This window comes from Octopus bimaculoides, chromosome 18 (genome assembly GCF_046866305.1).
Source record: "Octopus bimaculoides isolate indiv1 chromosome 18, ASM4686630v1, whole genome shotgun sequence".
Classification (NCBI taxonomy): domain Eukaryota; kingdom Metazoa; phylum Mollusca; class Cephalopoda; order Octopoda; family Octopodidae; genus Octopus; species Octopus bimaculoides.
In genome coordinates this window covers 50334881-50362682 of record NC_142945.1, presented here as the reverse complement: position 1 = coordinate 50362682, position 27802 = coordinate 50334881, and the positions used below count along the sequence as shown (strand labels likewise).

The window sequence follows — 27802 nt, the reverse complement described above, 5'->3', positions numbered from 1 at the left end:
ATATATATATATATATATATATATATATATATATATATATATATATATATATATATATATATATATATATATATATTATATATACGTATGTATGTATATATAATATATTTTTAGACATTTTTGCGGTGAAATCTCCTGCTATATTGGTAACGATTACATTGTTTTCTATGAAAAATTACATATATATATATATATATATATATATATATATATATATATATATATATATATATATATATATACATATACATATACATATAAATATATAGGAGAGGATTCACAAAATAACAGGCGAAGACAGGTGGTGTAGACAACAAACAAACGTATTAGTTTAACGCTCGGGAGATGAAGACGTCTTGAACGTTTAGACTGAAAGGAACACAGAAAGAAACAAGGAGAGACAATAAGAAATGTGTAGTGGGTAGCGAGCCATCATGGCGAATCCTAATATATAAGGTATCAATTCCTAGACGTACGTCAGAATATTATTTCATTCTTAATTTGGCCTGTTATTTCGGACTAACTTTCCGTGTCGGTGATATGAATTGCATACTGAAAGAATGATATTTCACTATATTACATTGAAATTATATGTTTAGTGAACAGTTATTTGAAGGATAATTTAGTACATGTTTTGTTTCTCAGATTTCTCCATATTTCGACTGTAGTTTAAGCGATTGTAACAATCTTCAAGAAAGTAACCATACAGAATTTGAAATCAGTTTTTATTTATGAATATGTTTACGTGAAATACATAAGCATCAGCTGAGACAGCATTCGTCACAACAATACCGATATTATTAGAAGCAATAATAGGATCCATATTGACTCAAGGCGGATCGAAGGAGGAGCATTTTGTTCAACCAATACTCTCTAGAAGAACTAAAAAATTGCTGATTCCTTAGCGTCTTTTCTACCTAGAATAAATAGAAAATAGGTGATCAAATAATGTGTTCGTTATATTTATTGACTTTTCAATTAGCGTTAATAAAAATGACTTGTAACAAAAAATATATATATATATATATAAAATGCACGTTTTTATTATTGTAATCTTCCTGTCCTCAATTTGGTACATTCTCAACTTCAATGGATTTGCAAATTAACAAAAATAGAAATTTAACAATTGATTCGACTTAACAAATAATTTTATTGCTAATGAAATTTTAAATACTTGAAATTGCATACAGTGTTGTTGGCACTTCGTCGCTTACGACTTTGAGGGTTCCAGTTGATCCGATCAACAGAACAGCCTGCTCGTGAAATTAACGTGCAAGTGGCTGAGCACTCCACAGATACGTGTGTTCTCGGGGATATTCAGCGTGACACAGTGTGACAAGTCTGACCCTTTGAAATACAAGTACATCAGAAACAGAAAGTTAGAGTGAGAGAAATTTGTGGTGAAATAGTACAGAGATTACGCCAGCATCCCCTGCTTGAGCCTCGTGGAGTTTTAGGTGTTTTCGCTCAATACACACTCACCTCGCCCGATCTGGGAATCGAAACCGCGGTCTTTTGACCGTGAGTCCGCTGCACTAACCACTGGGCCATTGCGTCTTCACCCATGAAATTACTTACACTATTTATATGCGTACTCGCAATATACACAGTGATTATAGTTATGCTTAACTGAATGAGAATTATTAAGTGATAACCATAACATTAGAAAAGCCAATTTCTTTGCAGATAATAGATCCATTCAATGTAAATAGGTGTTCACTGGAATATTAGGTAATAAAATTTAGTGCAAAATAACGATTGTATGTATTCAATCCTTTCAAACATTATTAATTTTCGCAAACCTACAATAGTTAATGCAAATATCTTACCACATCTGTCCTTCTTAAATAGGTCGGCAAATAAATTAGCACAAAAACTGAAGTGTCTTTTGAAACAGGCATAGAACATATTTATTCGACTAAAAGCAAAAACAAATTTCGAGATAAAATTATAATATATGTCATGGAATAACATTCTATATATATATTGCTTAGTGTATCTAATGTAAAGTAGCAGTTATTCACTTTTTAATAACACGATATCGAAATCATACATTTGATACGGCAGAATGTTGCTATCATTGTGCATGGTTTGCTTACGGATTATATATTTAATGTCATGGTGTTAATTCAATAAATTCAAATTGAAGATCACGTGCTGGTACAATTGTTTGCACGTTGGATCAAATGCTTAGCTGCGTTTTCGTTGTTTTATGTCCTGAGTTAAAATTCCGCAGAGGTAAACTGTATATTTCGTCCGTCCGATGTCCAATCAAAATTATCATACGATTATCGGAATCGAAGGCCTCGTGCCTCAGATACAAGGAATTATTTGTCATCTTTATCTAATGGTGATTATTCGAGCGTTGGAAATATGTGCATAGTAACATTTCATCTGGCCTTCAGAGGTCCAGTGATGTCAAGATCAACGTGATTTTTTCCTCTTTCAGTTCATGCCATGTCCCGTCCTCAATGTAATCGGTGAGACATGGCGGCATAGGAATTGCTGGCCTTGAGCCAATACATAAAGCTATTATTTATATTACATCGATATATTTACTGGAGAATTTGCGAGTCTGTAATACTTAATCGGACTGAACGTTCCTACCCGCTAATTGCTGTATTCAAATACAGGGGAGGTGAAAATTTGTAGTCGTAAATAAAATATTCGCCTGGCTTATGTTGAGTTCAACTGTCAGGGCTGAAACTCTGTAAACAAATTATCGCTACAAGTGTATCTAAGATGGAATGGATCATCAAATAGTTTGGAATATGCTGACTGAAAGTTGATTACATCCGCCTAAGTGTTCAAGTGATAATAATTTATTTCAACTTTTTTTTTTTTTTATTATCCAGAGAGTATAAACGGCAAAGTCGCAGTTGGCAAAATATGTTCTAGGATCATAAGACGGACGAAATGCTAAGCGATTTTGGCAAGTGTTTTAAAGATTCCGCCAGCTCGCTGTCTTAAATACGTAAATATGAATATATATATATATACATATATATATATATATATATATATATATATATATATATATATATATATATATATATATATATATATATATATATATGTGTGTGTGTGTGTGTGTGTGTGTGTGTGTGTGTGTGTGTGTGTGTATACAGTTTCAAAAGAACACAAAAAACAATAACAGAAAAGTGAGTACGTGATACGGATAGTGTTATCGGACGCTCGGGAAAGGAAAGAGATAGCGTATGCCGTTTCGGGCGGAGCCCTTCGTCTGAAGACGGAAAGTTCAAAGAATGGAAAAACGGAGGAAGAGAAAAATGGCACCGATGCCCACGAGGTTACATTGTGGAAATACCGGAAGAGGAGATGGTGGAGGAAAAGTTCTTTGTAAGACAGGAGAGTGAAAAAGGGAGGTGAATATCTGTGCGTGCGCGAGAGTATATATATATATATATATATATATATATATATATATATATATATATATATATATATATATATGTATGTATGTATGTATATATAATATAAACGTACTTCTAACAAAACTCGTCGCTTAATAAATGAAAAAATGCATTGTAAATAAACGACGCATAGAAACATACCTATCATGATTGTACACCCGAACGGAAGACACACACAGAGGGCCCCTAATTCGTCATCAGTTATCAACCAAAATGTTAATTTTCAGTTTTGTAGCATTAATGATTAGAGTGAATACTTCACTGAATTTTGGTTGATAACTGGTGAGGAATTAGGGACCCTAACTTTCTGTGTCCCATTGGTTTTACACTCAGTATACGCATACGTCCTTTATCACTCGTTGTTTATTTATAATGCATTTATCATTTATGACAAATATATACATTTATAAATTCAATTTTTTTAAAATATGAAATATTTTCTTTATAAAGAACGCGAACATACTTGCAGTAGTATATGTCGATTTTATGTATGGGATATATATCCATACCTTTTTTACAATATTTCCTTCCCAATTCGTAGCAAAATTCTGATACCGCAGCATCTGTAAATTGAAGAATTTATTACTTATTCTATACACATATATTTTTTTATCGTTTTCTTTATTTCACTCATTGAAGCGTCGTCGTTAATTCGGTACATGTTTATGGGTATAGCACACCAAATATATTTCAATATGGCACTCATTATATGTGTCTTTATTTCCTAAGCACTAAAGTATAGTGATTCCAATGAACCATCAAACAAAATGTAAGCTGGTTGATGAATCTATACAATGAGAAAGTCACACGTGTACAAATAGGTTTCTTTCATTTCACAACATCTCCATTTTTACTCATCGGTCTCTTGATGTAGTAGAGGAAACTGAACCAGGGTAGCACGTAGTGTTTCTCAATCTCACATCATGTTAACGACGAGCAAGCTTCTTAAATACACAGCCATACATTCGCCTAGTTTTATATATTTAAAAGGATGGTTTTATTTAAATCCGTTTTGTGTTCAGGTTGACATTTTATCGATGATAACTTTACTTCGGATCGTGTCTCTTTTTTCATTATACAACAAAACTGGAAAGAAAAAACCTAAGAGTTGTATGATCTAAAAAAAAAGAAAAAAAGAAAGACGTGACGGGTTTTATAACTTCTCTTCCCAGATTATTCATTAACCTAATAGCAAAAGCACTCAGAGAGCGCGAACTTCCGCCAAGACAACACTTCCGTGTTGTCTGAGCTGCAGTTAACAACAGTATTCGTGATACACTAATATACACACTCACCCAACTACACAGAACATACAAGCACACACTTATATTTATATATATCCATATATACACAGACACATGCACGTATGTACACAGACTAATATATATATATATATATACATATAAATATGGGCGCATGAGTGGCTGTGTTGTATGTAGTATGCTTAGCAACCACACGCTTCCGGCTTCAGTCCCACTGCGTGGCAACTTGGGCAAGTACCTTCTACTATGACGTCGGGCCGACCAAAGCCTTGTGAGTGGATTTTGATAGACGGAAAATGAGAAAATAGCCCGTCGTATGTATGTATATATATATATATATATATATATATATATATATATATATATATATATATATATATATATATATATATATATATATTATATATGAGTATATGCATATATACGTACATGTATGTACATACCTTCATCTACATGTATATGTAGATGAATATATGGGTACAAGACGTTGCAAAAAGACATCGACAAAATGATAAACAGGGTACAGAAAAAACACAGGCCGTATATGTATATATATATATATATATATATATATGTGTGTGTGTGTGTGTGTGTGTGTGTGTGTGTGTGTGTGTGCGCGCGTGTGTGTGTGTGTATTGGTCCACCTACATCGCTTGACAACCGATGCTGGTGTGTTTACGTCCCCGTAAGTTAGCGTTTCGGCAAAAGAAGCCGACTGGCTTACAAGAAAAAAGTCCTGGGGTCGATATATTTATGTATATACTTACACCCACTCTCATACATACACACGAATATTGCGAAGAAGAGGGAACGGAATCATATATTACGCATAAAATCAGTTATGAGAGATATTAAACGTTACTTACGAACAAAGAGGAAAATACATAAACAAAATTTCATCGATGTTACGCGAGTCATTCTCAGTTCCAACTGTTAAAATAAGCATTGAAATATATTAGAATGGCGCGAAATTCTTATTAGTGTGAAATAAATTTAACTCCTTTGAATTAAATACAAACAAATTATATTACTATAGTTTCAAACAAATGTTCAAACAAACGTTCAAACAAATGTTCAGGTACTGTGTTCAAATGTATTTTTATAAAATATCTCTTATGTGGAAAAACGTTCCTAGAAAAAATACGTTGAAGATTTCAAGTATTCTACATATGATTTTAATTTAAATTCGGTTTGCTGTGTTTGGAAAGTTTCATGAGGAGGATGACATCAAAACCTGTAGCATTGTGTATTATAATTTCTACCCATGTTGCAGTTGTTTTTATGAACTTCAAATTGCTACGTCTTTATGCTAATAATATTCTTGATACAGACGTATGTGTTGCTAAATTCTGGAATTTTCATTCAATTGTCAGTGCTTGCATTCTAATTGCAGATTGTTCATTACACCATTTCCTAAATGTTCATTCTGACTTTCTACAATTTCTATTTCGCTCTGATCACTGATTCCTCAATTGTTCAGTAGCAAAATATTTTCTGTATGAAAATTTGCGTGAAGCCAGAAGTTTGATCAATAATCTTGTCATCTTACTGTTGCAAGTATCCAAGTTCTCTTCCTATTTATTATCACACGTTATTGAATAATATCCTCCCTTTATATTTAAATTAAGAACTAATATGATTCATTTGCCCCGGGTAATTGATGGAGAGTCACGTGTTGTTTGTTCGAAAGAGATCTATGAGTCTATTCAACAGTATGTTACTCGGAATTTAGTGCCAATAATTTATCGGAGATAGCAAAAGTTCTGAATGCTTTACATGAGCGGTTGTCGCAGAATTACTGAGGTAATATTGTGTCTGCAATTGCTGTCAGTAAAGTGTGTACTTTGCTACGATTTTTCGCTCAGCAATTCACTGGTCAGGAACATCAAATGATATTCACTCGTCTGAAATGGTACACATAATGAGCCAGATGAAATAATGGTCAGAATAAATTTAAGCACGCGTTGAGTCTATATACACATCAATGAAAGACTGTACGCACATCGCAAGCATATGAGAACATGTCTATATGAGCATATATATATATATATATGTGTGTGTGTGTGTGTGCGTGTGTGTGTGTGTGTGTGTGTGAATATATATGTATATATACACGTGCATATATATATGCGTATATATATATATATATGCATATATATATATGTGCATATATATGTATATATATATATGTTTGTATATATATATATATGTATATATATGCGTGTATGTATAAATATGGCTTTGTGTATCTGATTGTGTGTGTTTCTGTGTGTCTGTGAGTGTGCGTGTGTTAGTGCACTAAGTGTTCAAACAACAGAACGAAATTATATCTACTTACTTATAGGAAAAAGATCGTTCAGCAGTGTAGCGTTCACGCGATGATGCAGTGGATGAACATATATTCTGTAACCTTATATATAAAACACCCGCGAAGCCGCAATGTTGTTTTATGTCACAGGACTGAAGTAAAATTTACATTTTATTACGTGTCATTGTCATGTATTATATTTACGGGATATTCATAATCTATTAGATATAATTAACCTACTGTTTCTTCCTCAAGAAACATAAGGCCATGTTTCATTCTGACAAAGTATAACGTTCTATTAGAGTAGATATATCGTTTGAAGTGTTGGCGGATTCTGGGGGATAAAATTAATTAGTAATCATATTCTGGCCCCATGGCGTCTTCCAGGAAAAGCAATTCTCCGTTAATTGTTCCCTTCGCAGCACAGTAGAAGATTTTGTACGCAGTGTGCGAAAACACGCACACACACACGGACACGTGTGTTTTATGTCTGTATACAGTTATTTTATTCAGAACTGGTAGAAATGTAAAGGGATTCGTTTGGAATGTTTTATTCTCAAACTTTTAAAGACTTCACCGCTGTCACTAATTATTGTGATATTCAAATCCTGAAAGAGTATGATTGTTCAATAATTTTCTCGAAATTTAATCTGTCAAATGATGGACTGGACAGGAATTTTTTCTATGTAGTCTTTTGGCTGAATATTTATTGTATGTAGCTATGTATGAAAGTACCTAACTGAGATATTATTCTTAGATTCTTGTATTCTTTTAATTGTTTCACTCATTTAACTGGGGCCATACTAGAACACGGTCTTTAATCGAACAAATCCACCCCATCACATATCCCTTGTAAGTCTGGTACTTATTCTGTCGACCTCTTTTGCCGAACACATAATTTACAGGGACATGAACACACCAACATTGTTCGTCAAGCGATGGTGAGTAAAAAAGACTCACACACAAACATATATATAGCTGTGTGTGTGTGTATGTGTATGTGTGTGTGTATGTGTGTGTATGTGTGTGTGTGTATAGACGTGTGTGTGCGTTTATCCACCCATAATCTCCTGACAAACAATGCTGGTGTGTTGAGTCCCCGTAACCTAGTGGTTCGGGAACCGAGAATGATAGAATAAGTACTACGCCTAGAAAGAATGTCTTGGGGTCGAGTACGGGCGGTGCACCAGCATGGCCGCAGTCAAATGACTAAACAATGTAGGAGTAAGAGAGATAATCTCTCTCTCTCTCTCTCTCTCTCTCTCTCTCTATGTATGTATATATGTGTGTGTATATATATATATATATATATATATATATATATATATATATATATAGAGAGAGAGAGAGAGAGAGAGAGATATGTATACATATATATAAATACTGTGTACATTTACACATATAAGAAGTATCCATCGTAGAATTCCCTAACGCTAGAAAGATAAGCTAAGCTCCAAACCACTATTAGTGATAAAATTCCGAAAGTAATGAAAAATAAAAACATTTACCATTTAGTTCACCTACCAAATTATTTTATTTGCTAAAGTCGGTTCGAAAACATTGGTTCAGGAACTAGATGGAAAATGTTTTTTTCTTCTTCATTTCTTTCGAAATTTTATCCCTAATAATGATTTAGAACTTAGCTGTTCTTTCTAGCGTTAGGGATCCTAGGATGGATAACTCTCATGCGTTTAAATGTGCACTATATTTTTTGAAGAAAAACATATTCTGTGGACTAAATTTTTACACGCTAGGCAACTGGTGGTAGAAATTTCGGATCCAGTTCTAAATGGAGGCACCAGGATGTTCTTAACGAAACACTTTGAAAATTGGGACACTGGTCGAATGTGTCGTATTTCTGTAATTTCAACCAATGACTGACGTCCATTCAGCCGAATATATTAAGTGCTGACTACGTAAACAAACCATTCTCAAACGATTCTGGCGGTGATAAAATTATTATTTCCTTGTCAAAAAATGGCTGAAGCAAATTGGCAGTAGCTAATAAACCTTTCTATTATAGGCGCAAGGCCTGGTTTTTGTGGGAAAGAGCAAGTCAATTAGGGTTAGGTGTGTTGCCTCTCTGCAAAATGTCAGAAGTAATGGAGATTAAATACGCTTTACACCGCTTAAACTGCCAAAGGAGTAACTGAAAAACAGCTGAATACTTGTCAGTGATCGGTTGAAATTATCGAAATAAGACAATTTTTTACATGAAATTAATTCGAATACAAAATTTCTTTTGTGTTCTATAACACAAAATAGATAAGTATACGAAGTTTGAAAGTCTTTCGGTACCAAAAACACTACATAAAACATAAATGAAAACTGGTGCCCCCGTTTTGAACTAGATCCGAAATTTCTAATATTTCTATTACCCTTCTATATTATAGATAGATAGATAGATAGATAGATAGATAGATAGATAGATAGATAGATAGACAGATAGACAGATAGATAGATAGATAGATAGATAGATAGATAGATAGATAGGTAGATAGATAGATAGATAGATAGATAGATAGATAGGTAGATAGATAGATAGATAGATAGATAGATAGATAGATAGATAGATAGATAGATAGATAGATGCATACACACATATATATACATACACACATATAGAATCAAATCCATTCATTTAATGACTTTAATCCCCATAATTTTGATTCTTTGGGGTAAGTTTATCATAGATAAACATAACCCAGTGCTGAAACGTATAAACTTTCAATTCTTAGACGTACGTCAGAATATTATTTCATTCTTAATTTAGCGTGTTATTTCGGACTAACTTTCCGTGTCGGTGATATGAATTGCATACTGAAAGAATGATATTTCACTATATTACATTGAAATTATAGGTTTAGTGTACAGTTATTTGAAGGATAATTTAGTACATGTTTTGTTTCTCAGATTTCTTCATATTTCGACTGTACTTTAAGTGATTGTTACGTTCTTCAAGAAAGAAACCATACAGAATTTGAAATCAGTTTTTATTTATGAATATGTTTACGTGAAATACATAAGCATCAGCTGAGACAGCATTCGTCACAACAATACCGATATTATTAGAAGCAATAATAGGATCCATATTGACTCAAGGCGGAACGAAGGAGAAGCATTTTCTTGAGCCAGTACTCTGCCTAGAAGAACTAGAAAACTGCTGGTTCTTAAACCAATTTTCTACTTAGAATAAATAGAAAATAGGTGATCAATTAATTTGTTCGTTATATTTATTGACTTTTCAAAGAGCGTTAATAAAAATGACTTGTAACAAAAAAATATATATATATATAAAATGCACGTTTTTATTATTGTAATCTTCCTGTCCTCAATTTGGTACGTTCCCAACTTCTATTGATTTGCAAATTAACAAAAATTAAAATTTAACAATTGATTCGACTTAACAAATTTATATCTTATTGCTAATGACATTTTAAATACTTGAAATTGCATACAGTGTTGTTGGCACTCCGTCGCTGACGACTTTGAGGGTTCCAGTTGATCCGATCAACGGAACAGCCTGCTCGTGAAATTAACGTGCAAGTGGCTGAGCACTCCACAGACACGTGTGTTCTCGGGGATATTCAGCGTGACACAGTGTGACAAGGCTGACCCTTTGAAATACAGGTACATCATAAACAGGTAGGTAGAATGAGAGAAAGTTATGGTGAACAAGTACAGCAGGGTTCGCCACCATCCCATGCTGGAGCCTTGTGGGGCTTTAGGTGTTTTCGCTCAATAAACACTCACAACGCCCGGTCTGGGAATCGAAACCGCGATCCTTTGACCGCGAGTCCGCTGCCCTAACCACTGAGCCATTGCGCCTTCACCGTTGAAATTACTTACAATATTTATATACATACTCGCAATATACACAGTGATTATAGTTATGCTTAACTGAATGAGAATTATTAAGTGATAACCATAACATTAGAAAAGCCAATTTCGTTGCAGATAATAGATCCATTCAATGAAAATAGGTGTTCACTGGAATATTAGGTAATAAAATTTAGTGCAAAATAACGATTGTATGTATTCAATCCTTTGAAACATTATTAATTCTCGTAAAACTACAATAGTTAATGAAAATATCTTACCACATTTCACCGCCGTAAATAGGCCGGCGAATAAATTAGCACAAAAAGGGAACCTTTGTCTGAGCCAGGGACCGAACAAATGTATTCGACTAAAAGTAAAAACAAATTTGGAGAAGAAATTATAATATATGTCATGGAATAATATTCTATACATATTGCTTAGTATATCTATTGTAAAATGGTGATATACTGGTAGAATTATTCGAGCTTTGGAAATATGTGCATAGTAACATTTCATCCGGCCTTCAGAGGTCCAATCATGTCAAGATCAACATGATGTTTTCCTCTTTCAGTTCATGCCATGTCCCGTCATCAATGTAATCGGTGAGACATGGCGACATAGGAATTGCTGGCCTTGAGCCAATACATTAAGCTATTATTTATATAATTCGGTAAATTTACAGAAGAATTTGCGAGTCTGTAGTATTTAATCGGACTGAACGTTCCTACTCGCTACTTGCTGTATTCAAATACAGGTGAGGTGTAAATTTGTAGTCGTAAACAAAATATTTGCCTGGCTTATGTTGAGTTCAACTGTCTGGGCTGAAACTCTGTAAACAAATTATCGCTACAAGTGGATCTAGGAGGGAATGGATCATTAAATAGTTTGGAATATTTTGACTGAGAGTTGATTACATCCGCCTCAGTGTTCAACTGATAATAATTTTATTATTTATTAATTTTTTTTACCCAGAGAAGATAAACGGGAAAGTCGCAGTCGGGTGAATATGTCCTAGCACCATAAGTCGGACGAAATGCTAAGCGATTTTGCCAGCTCGCTGTCCTAAACACGTAAATATGAATATATATATATATATATATATATATATATATATATATATATATATATATATATATATATATATATATATATATATATATATATATATATATATTTATATCATAAGGTTTTTAAACTTTTAAATTTTCATATTCAAAAGAGACAGAGACTTCAAATTCGATATATCGATTTATTCACCACTCTATGTTAACATTTCTGTGCCAAACTTATCCAGTGACTGGTCCATTGGATTTAGACGTTTGGCACTTCTTCAGGAGCGGTTACCTTTCGAACAAAACACGAAAAAACACATACATAACTATTATTAGGTCTTTAGGACATTGTTAGCTTTCGTCTTTGTTATTATAGGGGAGATAGCTCCTTAATTTTCTATTTGTATTGCTCTCCTGTGGATTTCCACTAGATTAATTAATTATTTTGTTTATTTCTCTTTACTATACTATATTACCCGTATACCTATCCATATATACATACACACACATACATATGTATACACATATACGTACACACACAAACATACACACACATATATATATATATATATATATATATATATATATATATACATATATATACACATATATACATACACACATATACATACATACATACACACATACATACAAATACAACACACATACATATATACATACACATGCACACACACATACATATATATACATATATATATATATATATATACATACATATACACATATATATATATATACACATACATATATACACACATACATACAAATACAACACACATACATATATACATACACATGCACACACACATACATATACACATATATATATATACATATAAATACACACATATATATATACATATATATATATATATATATACATATATATATACATACATATATAAATATATACACACACACACACATACTCTATTATGCACTCATCCATATATGCATAATTGCACATGCATAAACATACATGAGACATCATGCTGTACTTCATCACATCTTGAGATCATTTATACCAACGAAATGTACCTCTTATGATATGCGTACATTTCAGAGCATTATTCTTTACTTTATTAATCAATTTATCCTTAGAGAAGAGTATGTGGTACAGTTCCACCGTACAGAGCGAACAATACTTTCTTCCTCTCTCATATGGCATTGATCTAGCTATTATAGACCATTCTAATGAATACTGTTTATTACTTTCCTTAAGACACCAGATGTATTTGCTAAGACTAGTGCTAGCCATTTTCTTCCTATCTCTAAAGCATGAGAAATGGTTAGAAATTCTACGGCATACCTGTCCTGAAGTGCACCCCAAGTATGTCATGGTATCTGTTTGAGTCTTTACTTTGCATTGATATATTATATTTTTGACTTTAGCATTAGGTCCTTCAAATTTTATTCTCCTAGGGTTTACCTCTTTTACTGTGATTATGCTCTTACTCCTAAACGTCTAAATCCAATGGACCAGTCACTGGATAAGTTTGGCACAGAAATGTTAACATAGAGTGGTGAATAAATCGATATATCGAATTTGAAGTCTCTGTCTCTTTTGAATATGAAAATTTAAAAGTTTAAAAACCTTATGATATAAATATAAACTGTGAGAACGACCCTTAAGGAATCTAATTAATGATCTCCTAAGGTAAGTTCTTATGCTATATTGGTAACGGTTGCTACATCCTCCGGGAAAATTATTATATATATATATGTGTGTGTGTGTGTGTGTGTGTGTGTGTGTGTGTGTGTGTATGTGTGTGTGTGTGTGCGTGTGTGTGTGTGTATGTATATATATATATATATATATATATATATATATATATATATATATATATAGTTTTAGGGAAAATAACCAATTTTCAAGAACTCATCGATGAAAATCCACTATCACATATAGAAAAATTAATAATTAAAAGCACAATAAATGAGTATAATATAAAGTAAAGTAAATATCATAAGATAAATATAATAAATATATATGTATATATATATGTATATATATGTATGTATATATTTATATATAGGTGAGAAAGTTGGTATGTGAAAGCACGTGGTTGGATGTATAAAAGATAATAAGAGTGAAAAAACTACAGAAGGCTTGTGTTACATGGTTAAAGCATATATTTAAATTATGTAAGAAAAATGTTAGAAAAATGTTAGAAAAATGTTAGAAAATCTTTTTGGTATATAAACATTGTATTTTGAGAAATAACCAGTTTCGTGTTGTCTTTTCAAATTTCTCTACTTCATTGTGTCGTGTTCGCTATACTCTTTTTACTTGTTTCACTCATGTGACTGCGGCCATGCTGGAGCACCACCTTTAGTCGAGCAAATCAACCCCAGGACTTATTCTTTGTAAGCTTAGTACTTATTCTATCGGGCTTTTTTGCCGAACCGCTCAGTTACGGGGACGTAAACACACCACCATCGGTTGTCAAGCGATGTTGGGGGAACAAACACAGACACACAAACACACATATATATACATATAGACAACGGGCTTCTTTACGTTTACGTCTACCAAATCCACTCACAAGGCTTTGGTCAGCCCGAGACTATAGTAGAAGGTACATGCCCAAGGTGCCAGGCAGTGGGACTGAACCCGGAACCATGTCGTCGGTAAGCAAGCTACTTACCACACAGCAACACCTGCGCCTATATAAACGTACTTCTAATAAAACTCGTCGCTAAATAAATGAAAAAATGCATTGTAAATAAACGACGCACAGAAACATACCTATCCTGATTGTACACCCGAACGGAAGACACACACAGAGGGCCCCTCATTCGTCATCAGTTATCAACCAAAATGTTAATTCTCAGTTTTGCACCATTAATGATAGGAGTGAATATTTCGCTGAAATTTGGTTGATAACTGGTGAGGGATTAGGGACCCTAACTTTCTGTCTCCCATTGGTTTTACACTCAGTATACGCATACGTCCTTTATCACTCGTTGTTTATTTATAATGCATTTTTCGTTTATGGCAAATATATACATTTATAAATTCAAATTATAAAAAATATGAAAGATTTTTTTTTTTATAAAGAACACTAACATACTTGCAGTAATTTATAAAGAACACTAACATACTTGCAGTAATTTGTGTCGATTATACGTAATGGATATAAATCCATAGCTTCCATATAACGTTTCAGTCCCAGCATCTGTAAATTTATTACTTATTCTATACACATATATTTTTTTATCGTTTTCTTTATTTCACTCATTGAAGCGTCGTCGTTAATTCGGTACATGTTTATGGGTATAGCACACCAAATATATTTCAATATGGCACTCATTATATGTGTCTATATTTCCTAAGCACTAAAGTATAGTGATTCCAATGAACCATCAAACAAAATGTAAGCTGGTTTATGAATCTATACAATGAGAAAGTCACACGTGTACAAATAGGTTTCTTTCATTTCACAACATCTCCATTTTTATTCATCGGTCTCTTGATGTAGTAGAGGAAACTGAACCAGGATAGCACGTAGTGTTTCTCAATCCCACACATGTTAACGAGGAGCAAGCTTCTTAAATACACAGCCATACATTCGCCTAGCTTTATATATTTAAAAAGATGGTTATATTTAAATCCGTTTTGTGTTCAGTTTGGCATTTTATCTGTCCAATCATGATAGCTTGAAATTTTACTTCGGATCGTGTCTCCTTTTTCATTATACAACAAAACTGGAAATAAAAAACCTAAGAGTGTATGATCTAAAAAAAAAACAAAACAGAAATAAGTGACGTGGCTTACAAGGAATAAGTCCTGGGGTCGATATATATATATATATATATATATATATATATATATATACTTCCAAACACTCTCATACATACACACGAATATTGCGAAGAAGAGGGAACGGAATCATATATTACGCATAAAATCAGTTATGAGAGATATTAAACGTTTCTTACGAACAAAGAAAAAAGTACATATACAAAATTTCATCGATGTTACGCGAGTCATTCTCAGTTCCAACTGTTAAAATAAAAATTGAAACATATTAGAATGGCGCGAAATTATTATTACTGTGAAATAAATTCAACTCCTTTGAATTAAATACAAACAAATTATATTACTATAGTTTCAAACAAATGTTCAAACAAACGTTCAAACAAATGTTCAGGTACTGTGTTCAAATGCATTTTTATAAAATATTTCTAATGTGGAAAAACGTTCCTAGAAAAAATACGTTGAAGATTTCAAATATTCTACATATGATTTTAATTTAAATTCGGTTTGCTGTGTTTGGAAAGTTTCATGAGGAGGATGACATCAAAACCTGTAGCATTGTGTATTATAATTTCTACCCATGTTGCAGTTGTTTTTGTGAACTTCAAATTGCTATGTCTTTATGCTTATAATAATCTTGATACAGATGTATGTGTTGCTAAATTCTGGAATTTTCATTCAATTATCAGTGCTTGCATTCTAATTGCAGATTGTTCATTACACTCTTTCCTAAATGTTTATTTTGACTTTCTACAATTTCTATTTTGCTCTGATCACTGATTCCTCAATTGTTCAGTAGCAAAATACTTTCTGTATGAAAATTTGCGTGAAGCCAGTAGTTTGATCAATAATATTGTCATCTTACTGTTGCAAGTATCCAAGTTCTTCTCTTCCTATTTCTTATCACACGTTATTGAATAATATCCTCGCATTATAATTATGTTAAGAGCTACTATGATTCATTTGCCCCGGGTAATTGATGGAGAGTCACGTGTTGTTTGTTCGAAATGTTTGAGTCTATTCCGCAGTATGTTACTGGAGACTTAGTGCCAATAATTTATCGCAGATTGCCAAAGTCTTGAATACTTTCCACGGGCGCTGACAGGGATGTAGGTGCTTTGCTGCGATGTTTCAGAGATCAATTCACTGTTTCGGAATAGGGAATCTTACTCACTCAGCTGAACTAATACATATAAAGGCAGCGAGCTGGCAGAAGCGTTAGTTCACCGGGCGAAATGCTTAGCGGTATTTCGTCTGCAGCTACGTTCAAATTCCGCCGAGGTCTACTTTGCCTTTCATCCTTTCGGGGTCGATTAAATAAGTACCAGTTACGGACTGGTATCGGTAGAATCGACTTAATCCGTTTGTCTGCGCGTGTTTGTCTCCTCTGTGTGTAGCCCTTTGTGGACAGTAAAGACATATGAATAAATACACACATACAGCCAGATGAAATATGCGAAAGCCATACAGATATTCTTAGGGAAAATTTCTACTACACCATAGCTTGTGGTTAAACAGGACTAAATAAATATTTCATTAATAATAATTCAAGATTACCAGTAATATTTTAGAAGATCGTAATATTTCATAATTATATGGAAGCTAACGGAAGATTAAACAGCAGCTGGTGTAACGAGAAGCAGGGTTCAAGAGTTACGAAAAGTACACTTTGTCAATGGACACTATAACTTACAACAATATTTATTTTTGTGCATGAACAAGATGATGGAAATAATATTACATGAATTCAATATAGTGGTCTGAAATAAGTTATGCACGCATGAGTACCTATACACATCCCTGAAAAGCTGAACGTGCATTGTAAGAATATAAGAACATATTCATATGAACATATTTGTGTGTGTATATGTGTGTAATTCCCCCCCCCCCAAAAAAAAAAAACAAAGAGAAAGATAGAAGAAAAAACAGCAACGCAATAACGATATTTGTGTATATATATACATGTGTTCCTATATGTAGATATGTGTGTATGTGAGTTTGTACATCTGTGTGTTTGCGTGTGTCTGTACACTAAGAGCTTAAAGAACAGGACGAAATTATATCTACTTACTTAAAATAAGAATGTAGTTAAGAAATCAAATATTCACCCGATAGAGAAGTGGATAAAGATATATTCTGTATACTGTATTTGTAGAAAAGCCGCGGCTGTGGTAGGGGTAAGGGAAATTTCCAATTTATTACGTTGCAATTTCATGTATTATATTTATGCGATTTTCATAATCTATAAAATATATTTAACCTACTGCTTCTCCCTCAAGTGACATAAGGTCATATTTTATTCTGGCAATGTATATTATTGTATTACGCTACAAATATCGGGCAACTGTTGGCAGATTCAGTGGGATAAAAGAAACTCCTACTCATATTCTGCCACGAGGGCTTGTTCCTTGGTAACCAAATATCCAGTAATTGTTCCCGTCTCTGCAAATTAGAAAATTCTGTACGCATTATGAGAAAACACACAAAAAGTCACGTAAACACACACACACACACACACACACACACACACACACGCACACACACACACACACACACACACACACAATTTTGTGTGTATTTTATGTATGCATAGATTTATTTTATTTCACACTGGTAGTAATTGAACAATAAAATTCGAGACGTACAGGATTTCGTTTGGGTATTATTTTATCAATTTTATACATAGAGAGAGCATGACTGTCCTAATATAAAGTTCTTGAAATTTTAATCTGTCAAACGATGGAATCGACAGGAATTGTTTCAATGTAGCCGTTTGGTTAAAGAGTTATTATATGCGGTTATGTATGCAAGTATCAAGTACAGATATTATTCTTATATTCTTATATTGTTTTAATTGTTTCACTCATTTAACTGGGGCCTCTACTGGAATAAATCGTCCCCATCACATATCCCTCGTGAATCTGGAACTTGTTCTGTCGAACTCTTATACCGAACTCCTAAGTGAAGGCTACGTGAACTCATATATATATGTGTGTGTGTGTGTGTGTGTGTGTACACGATACGACGGTATCATTAGAGTTTCCGTCTACAAAATCCACTCACACGCCATTGGTCGGCCCATGGCTATAATAGACTACAAGGCACATTCCCATAAAAAAAACAATATACTTATCAACAATAATGCATATATGCATCAGATATATTATGTAAAACTGTCAAGAATTTTGATAAATATGGTGTTTTCAATAATCTTACCTAACTGACAAGTTTATATATATATATATATATATGTGTGTGTGTGGGGGGGAGTGTTTGTGTGTGGGGGGGGGGGGGTGTTTGTGTGTATGGGGGGGGGGGTTGTGTGTGTGTGTGTGCGTGTGTGTATGTGTGAGTGTGTCTGCGTGTGTGTGTGAGTGTGTGTATGAGTGTGTATATGTATGTGTGTGTGTGTGTGTGTATATTATATGAATCTCTGCAGGTGTCACCATCAATATGTTGTTGTCGACGTATATCACTCTCGTGTCTGGAAGCACTTCGAGTCCGTCATATCACTTTGGATGTCTTTAGTGAACAGAATTCCACTACCATTTTCTGCTATTATATATCTAGCGCAATATCAGATTCCGGCCTGTGCGAAATGTTTCCATGTCTGCATTCAATTTCAAGAGGTCATACATTGTTATGTATATTATTTTGTCTCAGTAAGTGTGTTTGAAGGTAATAAGCGGAAATCCCAAAGTTACAGTCAGAAATTTCCAAAGAAAAATTCATAAACGTATATTCTACTTTTACCAAAAAGAAATGGTCTCTCGTAAAGTCATCAGAGATTAATTTCGAATTATTGAGCGGTACTAATTGTGTTCTTATATATATATGTGTGTGTGTGTGTGTGTGTGTGTCTGTGTATGTATATATGTGTGAGTGTGTGTGTATATGTATATATATATATATATATATATATATATATATATATATGTGTGTGTGTGTGTGTAAAAATAGTTAAAGGTTTTCAGAAACAGTACCTACACTTTACAAATAGACGTCAAATGACGCTAAAACCACATCATTTCTTTTTTACACTCGATTCGCACCGTTTGCACTCGAAATAAATAAATAACAAAAGTAAGCAAACATTTCTTTTCGCTTAATATATGATGAGTCAGTATTTAAGTGTACAATATGTATAAATATTAAACTATTTCAGAATAATCTCTTTTCCAGTGCCTAACTGGTACTTAATTTATCGACCCCGAAAGGATGAATGGCAAAGACGACCTTAGCGGAATTTGGACATAGAACGTAACGGCAGACGAAATACCGCTAAGCATTTCGCCCGGCGTGCTAACGTTTCTGCTAGCTCGCCGCCTTGTGTGCCCGTGTATGTATGTACGTGTGTGCGCATATGACTATGTGTGTATGTTCAGTTTCTAGTGAAAGTCTTGGTTTCTAGCTAAGGTATAATGCTCCCTCATTGGAATCCATATAGCAAAATCAAAGAAACACATTAAATTTATGAAGAGGCTTGTGATTCTCAATTTAATATTTCTCTTAATGGTTGTACATATGATATCCCAGTTGTTTGGTGGATATTTTTTTCTTGAATCTTGGCCTATCGGGATCGTAAATCAGGCATTCACTAATTAAAAACAGAACATCCAATATTATTTTCATAAACGAGAATTTATTATCTTGATATGGGAGCTTAAGCATTTGTCCATAGCTGTCCTATTTCTACAGGTTTTTCAATGTGTTATTCACATCAACAACGCGTAAGTATAGACCTATATAAGAAATACACACAGACACAAGCGCACATACACATATAACATTGAGTTATATATAAACGTATATATATATATATAATATTTTTTCTTTTATTTGTTTCAGTCCTCTCAATCGCCTTTTACCGCCTATACGCACGTATGTATGTGTGCAAAATATATATATGTATGTGTGTGTGTGTGTGTGTGTGTGTGTGTGTATTTTTGTGTGGGTTTATTTGTGGGGAAGTGCTGTATGTTGATTTGTGTAAATTTACGTGTACATTTATTACTCACTGAGCGTGAATTTTTTGGGAGAACTAATTGCATAAACAACGAAATTAAATGAATCTCTACTTACTGAGGACAACGGAGACAAGACGGGTATCGTTCACCCCGATGAAGCGGTGGTCAAGCATATATTCCCTGCTCCTTATATAAAGGAATAACCGTGCGGCTGCAGGTGGTTTTTAAGTAAGCACACATGCGCTAAATTTATATTTTATTGCGTGACAATCTGATAAACGATATTCATAACTTATAATATATATTTAACATACTGCGTGTTTCTTATCGAATATATTATCATGTATCACTTTGACATGACATGCAAACAACGCATAATTAATCAAAAGGCGCCGGCACGTTACTTTCATATTATATTGTATTAGGTGACTGGCTTCATTTTACTTTCTGTGTACCAAATCCTTGCATGGGATTTTGGTCTAACTTATTTTAGATCCGCTATATGCCTCTCATAAAGTAATCTACCACTGCTCCTTTCCTGTGCTATGAGATTACTCTTACTAGTAAGAACTGTATTTTTATTCTTATCTATGCTGCTATTGTCCATGACCCGTCTTTTGATAGCCTCTATCTCAACTGTGAACCAGCCTTTTTTTTTTTCTTATTGCTCTAGCTTGATCACATAGTCCCTCTTCCGTGATTTGAAACAATCCATTTTCTCTACAATTATCATACATACGTTGTAGATAACCCCTAATTTGAGCACCATTTTCATCTACCGGGTTGCTCAGGTAGTAACACTCCATGACCACAGCATTAATTTGTTTGCTCCACCTACGCCGTGTGTGGTGGCCCTTTCTGGATATCGACAGGCTGCAGCCGGACCAGAATCTCTGAGCCTACCGGGTGCAACACTGTCACCATCATTGGCTTCAGTTTCATTACCACCGTTATTTACAATATTTTATTTCTTCATTGTCACTCATATGAGGTAGCGATTATCAGGTTGCGCAATTACCAGTGTTTTTATTGCTCCACCATCACTAGATGTATCCTTATGAGCCCATAACGAGACTCCACCCGTTTCCTTTCATTATTATTATTATTATTATTATTATTATTATTATTATTATTATTATTATTATTATTATTATTATTATTATCATTGACTGAGGGAGTAGTGCATGCCATCAAAGTGACACTGGGTTAAAATATACGAAGCCCAATATACCCATCATGACTACCCGTCTGATAAGGGTACACCAGGCACATGCATCACAACCATATGTGCGCGACATGGTGATCTCATATCAAGATAAACAGCGCATAACCTCGCAGGTGGGGCCCAGTTAGAATTTTCTTCAGGTCGAGTAGCCCATCTCCCTCAAAAGGTCCCTGAATAAGGTTTAAGGATGTTGAGCAAAACACCCATGTTTCCAAAGGTGAATTATTCAAACCAAAAATAATTCCTCTCATCACATGGCTATGATGCTCCCCCATTACTTCTGCTCATGATCAGAGATGCACATATCGTCAGCCCTCAAAGAACATGCTCAACTGGTTAAGGTCAAACAACTGACAAGCAAATCTGTGGTATTGAGCAGAATATTTGCTGTAGCCCATCTTTTATACCAAGACAAAACAATGTACATGATAACACTTCCAATCAATTAAGATCAGAAGCCATGAGAGCCACTGCCCCGTACTGCATCCGTTATTATTATTATTATTATTTTTTCTCTTCATCACAGGTTTTTTTAGAGCTCCTGAAGTCTCGCATGCGTAGCGGGCTTGCTGCCTGCAGCCTACAGTTCCATGCTATCCATTCTTTTCAGCTATCTAATACTTGCCTGATTATTCTTGTTGTGCCAAGGAGGCAAGCCATTTCTAAGAGTTCTATTCTATTTTTATTTCCTTTATATTCCTCTTGATGCATTCAGATACTGTTCGCAAGACCGCAGCGATAATTGGCACTATCTTCACCTTCTTCATTTTCTATAGCCAGGTTATTTCGTAGTTAACAGGGTTGTATTTATTATAAGTATTATTGGTCAGTAGTTTTATTTTTATAACGTGCTCTCACTTCACTACCGAGCGCAGCTCTGTGTGCCTTGGGTATGTGCTGTTGTTTGCTGTGATTCTCTTATGGTTACTGTATTGAAAGTATTTTGCGTAGGATGTGTGCAGTGCCCAGTAGTGCAATTTTCTGTATGTTATATATATTTGTAAGTCCTGGTGATTTTGTTATGTATTTGTCTGAATATTTTTTTTATTATACCTAAGGCACCTACTATGATAGGAATGGTTTCTGTTTTTAGATTCCACATTCGAGTTACCTCTATTTCCAGGTCTTTGTATTTTGAAAGTTTTTCCATTTCTTTTAGGGAAACGTTGTCATCTGCTGGTATTGATACATCAATTAGAAAGCATTTTTTTTCTTCATGATCTTTGACAACTATATCTGGTCTATTCGCCTTAATCTCTCTATCTGTGTGTAATGGCATATCCCAGAGTATGGTTGCGCTCTCGTTTTCTGTGACCTTTTCTGGCGTGTGTTTATACCATCTTTTTTCTGCTGTTATTCCATAGTGTTGGCATAGTTTCCAGTGTATATAGTTCCCAGCTCTGTCGTGTCTGTGAATATATTCCTTCTTAGCCAGGACTGGGTAGCCAGAGATAATATGATTTATTGTTTCTTGTCCATCTCCACATATTCTACAGCTACTTGTCATGTTTGTTTCTTTTCATTATATGTTTTTGATAATTTCTGGTGGGGAGGCTTTGGTCTTGTGCAGCAATTAATTTAAAATGTAACATGTAGAGACATGTATCATTATACCTGTACAAGTTGTGTTTCTCGCAATAAACGGAAGTAGGTTAGGAGACAATTTAATTGAACAGCCATAGTAAAATATTGATAAAATTGTACGTTGCTTGGTACAATAAACTTGATGTAATATTTAAACATGCAGAACAAGTTATGATGTTTAGGGAGCAACAGTAAGAATAGCTAATAGTCTTGCTGTATATACATAGAGGTAGAACAGTTATTTGTGGCATCAACTATATTCAAGCATTTAGTGAAACAATGGTCTTACACATTTATTTTCTTTTTTTATCAACAGCTAATATTGAAACCTAGTGGTATAATTTCAACAAATATATTTTGGAAATCCCACCAACGACAAAATATGGCACAGATATTGAAATATACCAACACAGTGCTTTATTGAATTGTTTATTTCTCCAGATGGAAAAAAATCACAATTACAATTGGTATCTTTCGTAGTGTCATCTGCAAAAATAAGAAATATATATTTAAACAAAATGACTTGAAGACATTATGCAAATGAGATGAATGTTTACATATATACATATCTATGTATATACACACAAACACAATATATATATATATATATACATATATATATATATATATATATATATATATATATATATATATATATATATATATATATATATATATATATATATATATATATATTCAATCAGCCTATAGTTACATTATCATATATGCACAGTTTTGTCAGGATCGGCTCTCTTGTGTAGGCAGCGAGGCGGTAAAAGACAGATCGAAAAAGAGAAATTGCCATTTATATATATATATATATATATGTGTGTGTGTGTGTGTGTGTGTAATATATATATTATATATACACATATATATATGCATACACAAACACACACACACATAAATATATAAATGGCAATTTCTGTTTTTCAATTTGTTGCCTACACAAGAGAGCAGATTCTGACAAAACTCTGCATATATTATAATTTAACAATAGGCTGATTGCATTTTTAAGATAACATCTTTAATGGACTTCCAAGGGTGTAACGGTTACTTGACAAAAACAGACGTGTGCAAGAATATTAGTATTAGGTAAATTTAGTGGCATAGTGAGTGTAGTTCATTAAATTTCTTCTTTTTTCAACATTAAAAATTAAATATTTGATGTGCTATGAAACTGACAAAAGAAAACCGAAGAATACTTATATAGTTATAAAAATTCTTACGTGAGACTCACGAGTAACAGCTGACGCGGCATTTCATCATTTCACTTGACGTATAATCCGTGAACCCATAGCAATAGTGCGTTTCAGTTTAAGCAGAAAACCTAGATTTAATAGGAAGTTTGGGGTTCCGTTAGTTTTCGATTATTAGCAGAGCACTGGCTTTCCAAGCAATGCCTCATTAAATCTTAAATACCTAATGCGAGAATTCGTTACATAAATTTCCGTGTTCTCTCTCTGCTTCATTCTTTCATATTTGATAAATTTACAAGGTAACACTAAAATATTTATTTTGATTATGGAAGCGACTGACCAAACAGTTATCTCTTATTGGTAATTACTACATCAAATTTGATGCAAAATTCAATTGCTGTGATTGTTCTAATGGCTAACTGTGTAGAAATGCTTAAATACGTTTTTATTTTCAGATAATATTTACTGTCACTGAAAAATCGATTCCGTTCCCAGTGCAATAATTATTATTGCACGAAATTCCATCTGATACAACATTTCTCACAATAATATTATAAGTAATTAAAATATCATACCACAGAGGTGTTTGTAAGCCATTTGTCTGATCGATGAAGCACACGGATTCCGTTGCCTATTATAACAACCCGTCATATGATTTAAGCGACTAAAAGATAAAAAGAGATTGCGAGATAAAGTTAAAATGTGATATATCTGAAAATATTTCATATATACTTTCATTTACAGTACCTTTTAAAAACAGCTGCCAATATTGTTCACTCTGTGGAGTTTCTGTATGTATTGTAATAGCGTCGATCAAAGAATTTTCACTTTGCACTTCTTCTCTAACCAATCACCGTTTGGAACGCTTGCTATTATTTTTATAATGTGCAACTATACGATGCAAAATATTTCGCTTTTATGCCTTGACAGCAAAGCAGAGCAAGTTTTAAAGACAACGGTTCATTTGTTGCTCGTTCAGTTCGTACCAACTTGTCCAGTTTCTTTAACTTGAAATCGAAACATCAAACCTTGCTGCTGCCTCATGCGTAATTTGATATCTATCTGCATCCACTCCAGATTCCAGTTCATTATTTTCTTCTTTGTACTCAAGTATAGCACGGTTTTCAAAAGCAATGCCACCAGAATGGAACTGCAAAACTCAGTGACATACAGTGCTCGAATTCGCTATATCTTCACCAACAACATCGTTGGTGTGTCGAGCTCTCTGGAATACATCGCAACTCATAATCATAACAGAACTCATAGCCATAAAAAAACTTTTAGAATTGTTGGGATAAAACATCAGAGTTAATGAATTGATATATATATATATATATATATATATATATATATATATATATATATATATATATATATATATATATATATATATAATTAGTATAAAGTGCTAGGCGTCATGTGACAACATACAGGAAAAATTCAAACATCAGTAATTATAAATTTATGTATAAAAATATGAGAAATAATTGTAGAAAAAAAGCATATTTACTCGCATATGTGTCTATCCGGCTTCTTTTCGGGATATTTTACGATAGCTTCATGACAATATGACTTGGCTAATTCATAGCAGATCTCTACTAGTGCATAACCTTGAAATCGAAGAACATTTTGGTCAATAAGTATTCAATTATATCATTATCTTTTCTAATATTTCCATTATTTATATTTGATGGATATTTCTCCTCATTTTGTTTGTTGTTAAGCAAAATACACATATTCCTCTTTAATGTACATTACTTTGAAATTTGAAAACCGGTTCAACCCCGCAATCGCCTATTATTATTGATTCTGATTTCAAATTGTTTCACTAGATAATATTAGAGACAATTGTGTCTTCGCAAACGTCTTATATATATATATATATATTCATATATATATATATATATATATATATATATATATATATATATATATATATATGTGTGTGTGTGTGTGTGTGTGTGTGTGTGTGTGTGTGTATATATATATATATATATATATATGTATGTATATATATATATGTATATATGTATATATATATATATATATATATATATATATATATATATATATATATATATATATATATATATATATATATATATATATATATATATATATATATATATATATATATATATATATATATATATATCCCAATATGAACAAACATGAAAAGACAAAACCACAAGGACGCTTCCACGCTCAGAAAAGGAAATATATATATATATATATAGTTATTATTACTATTGCTTTTGTTATTATTATTATCATTATTATTATATGGTTATTATTTTTATTATTATTATTATTATTATTATTATTATTATTAATATTATTATTTTTATTATTATTATTATTATTATTATTATTATTATTATTATTATTATTATTATTATTATTATTATTATTATTATTATTATTATTATTATTATTATTAATTTTATCGAGATACAAAACAGAGACATCCAATGGAAAGAAATTAAGTTACTAAATAATCCACATGGTAATTAATAAGGTATCAATTCCTATACATTAGAATTTTCTGTTTGACTAGTTAATAATTCTTGAGAGTTTTCGATATTTCATGTTATATATTCATTGAAGAAATATCTCTTGAAAATATAATATATTAAACCAGTGTATCTTCAATTAATAAATATATAAAAGGTTTAAATATCCTCTCTGTTACTATATAGATCTATGTATACACTCATATATATTTCTGTATGTGTATATATATACATATATATATTTCCATATATATCTATATGTATACGTATATATATTTATATATATATATATATATACATATATATATATATATATATATATATATATATATATATATATATATATATATATATATATATATAAAGAGAGAGAGAAAGAGAGAGAGAAAGAGAGAGAGGAAGAGAGATAGAAAGAGAGAGAGAGAGAGAGAGAGAGAGAGAAAGAGATGGTATAGATATATAGGTATTCAGAGATCATGAATACCTAACACGTTTCGGGATGAAGGAAAATGATATGGATATTACTTACCTTCAAGGAGAAGAAGAAGAAGAAGAAGAAATATAACATATTTCATCGTTGTTACTCGCGTCAAACACAATCAGAACTGTTAAGATTTGAATTTTAAAGTACTTTAGATACGTACAATTTTATCTG

The 27802-nt window shown here is 32.8% G+C and overlaps 1 long non-coding RNA gene across 8 annotated transcripts in view; it reads right to left on the bottom strand.

Annotated features, from left to right (window-relative positions):
• Positions 1-708: 708 nt before the first annotated feature.
• Positions 709-27802, bottom strand: part of LOC128249911 (uncharacterized) — a 31908-nt gene continuing 4814 nt past the window's right edge. The window contains exons 2-13 of one of the 8 annotated variants that reach the window (XR_016245080.1): positions 27677-27752; positions 26145-26244; positions 25210-25298; positions 24676-24765; positions 20742-23921; positions 15842-15905; positions 11105-11193; positions 7035-7156; positions 5563-5626; positions 3898-3997; positions 1830-1918; positions 709-917 (exon numbers count right to left, since the gene is read on the bottom strand). This is a non-coding gene — a long non-coding RNA (uncharacterized LOC128249911). Of the gene's footprint in view, positions 918-1829; positions 1919-3897; positions 3998-5562; positions 5627-7034; positions 7157-9980; positions 10188-11104; positions 11194-15841; positions 15906-17767; positions 17783-20741; positions 23922-24664; positions 24766-25209; positions 25299-26144; positions 26245-27676; positions 27753-27802 lie in introns of those variants that run through there. The other 7 variants (XR_016245079.1, XR_016245084.1, XR_016245083.1 and 4 more) reach the window with 7 other exon arrangements.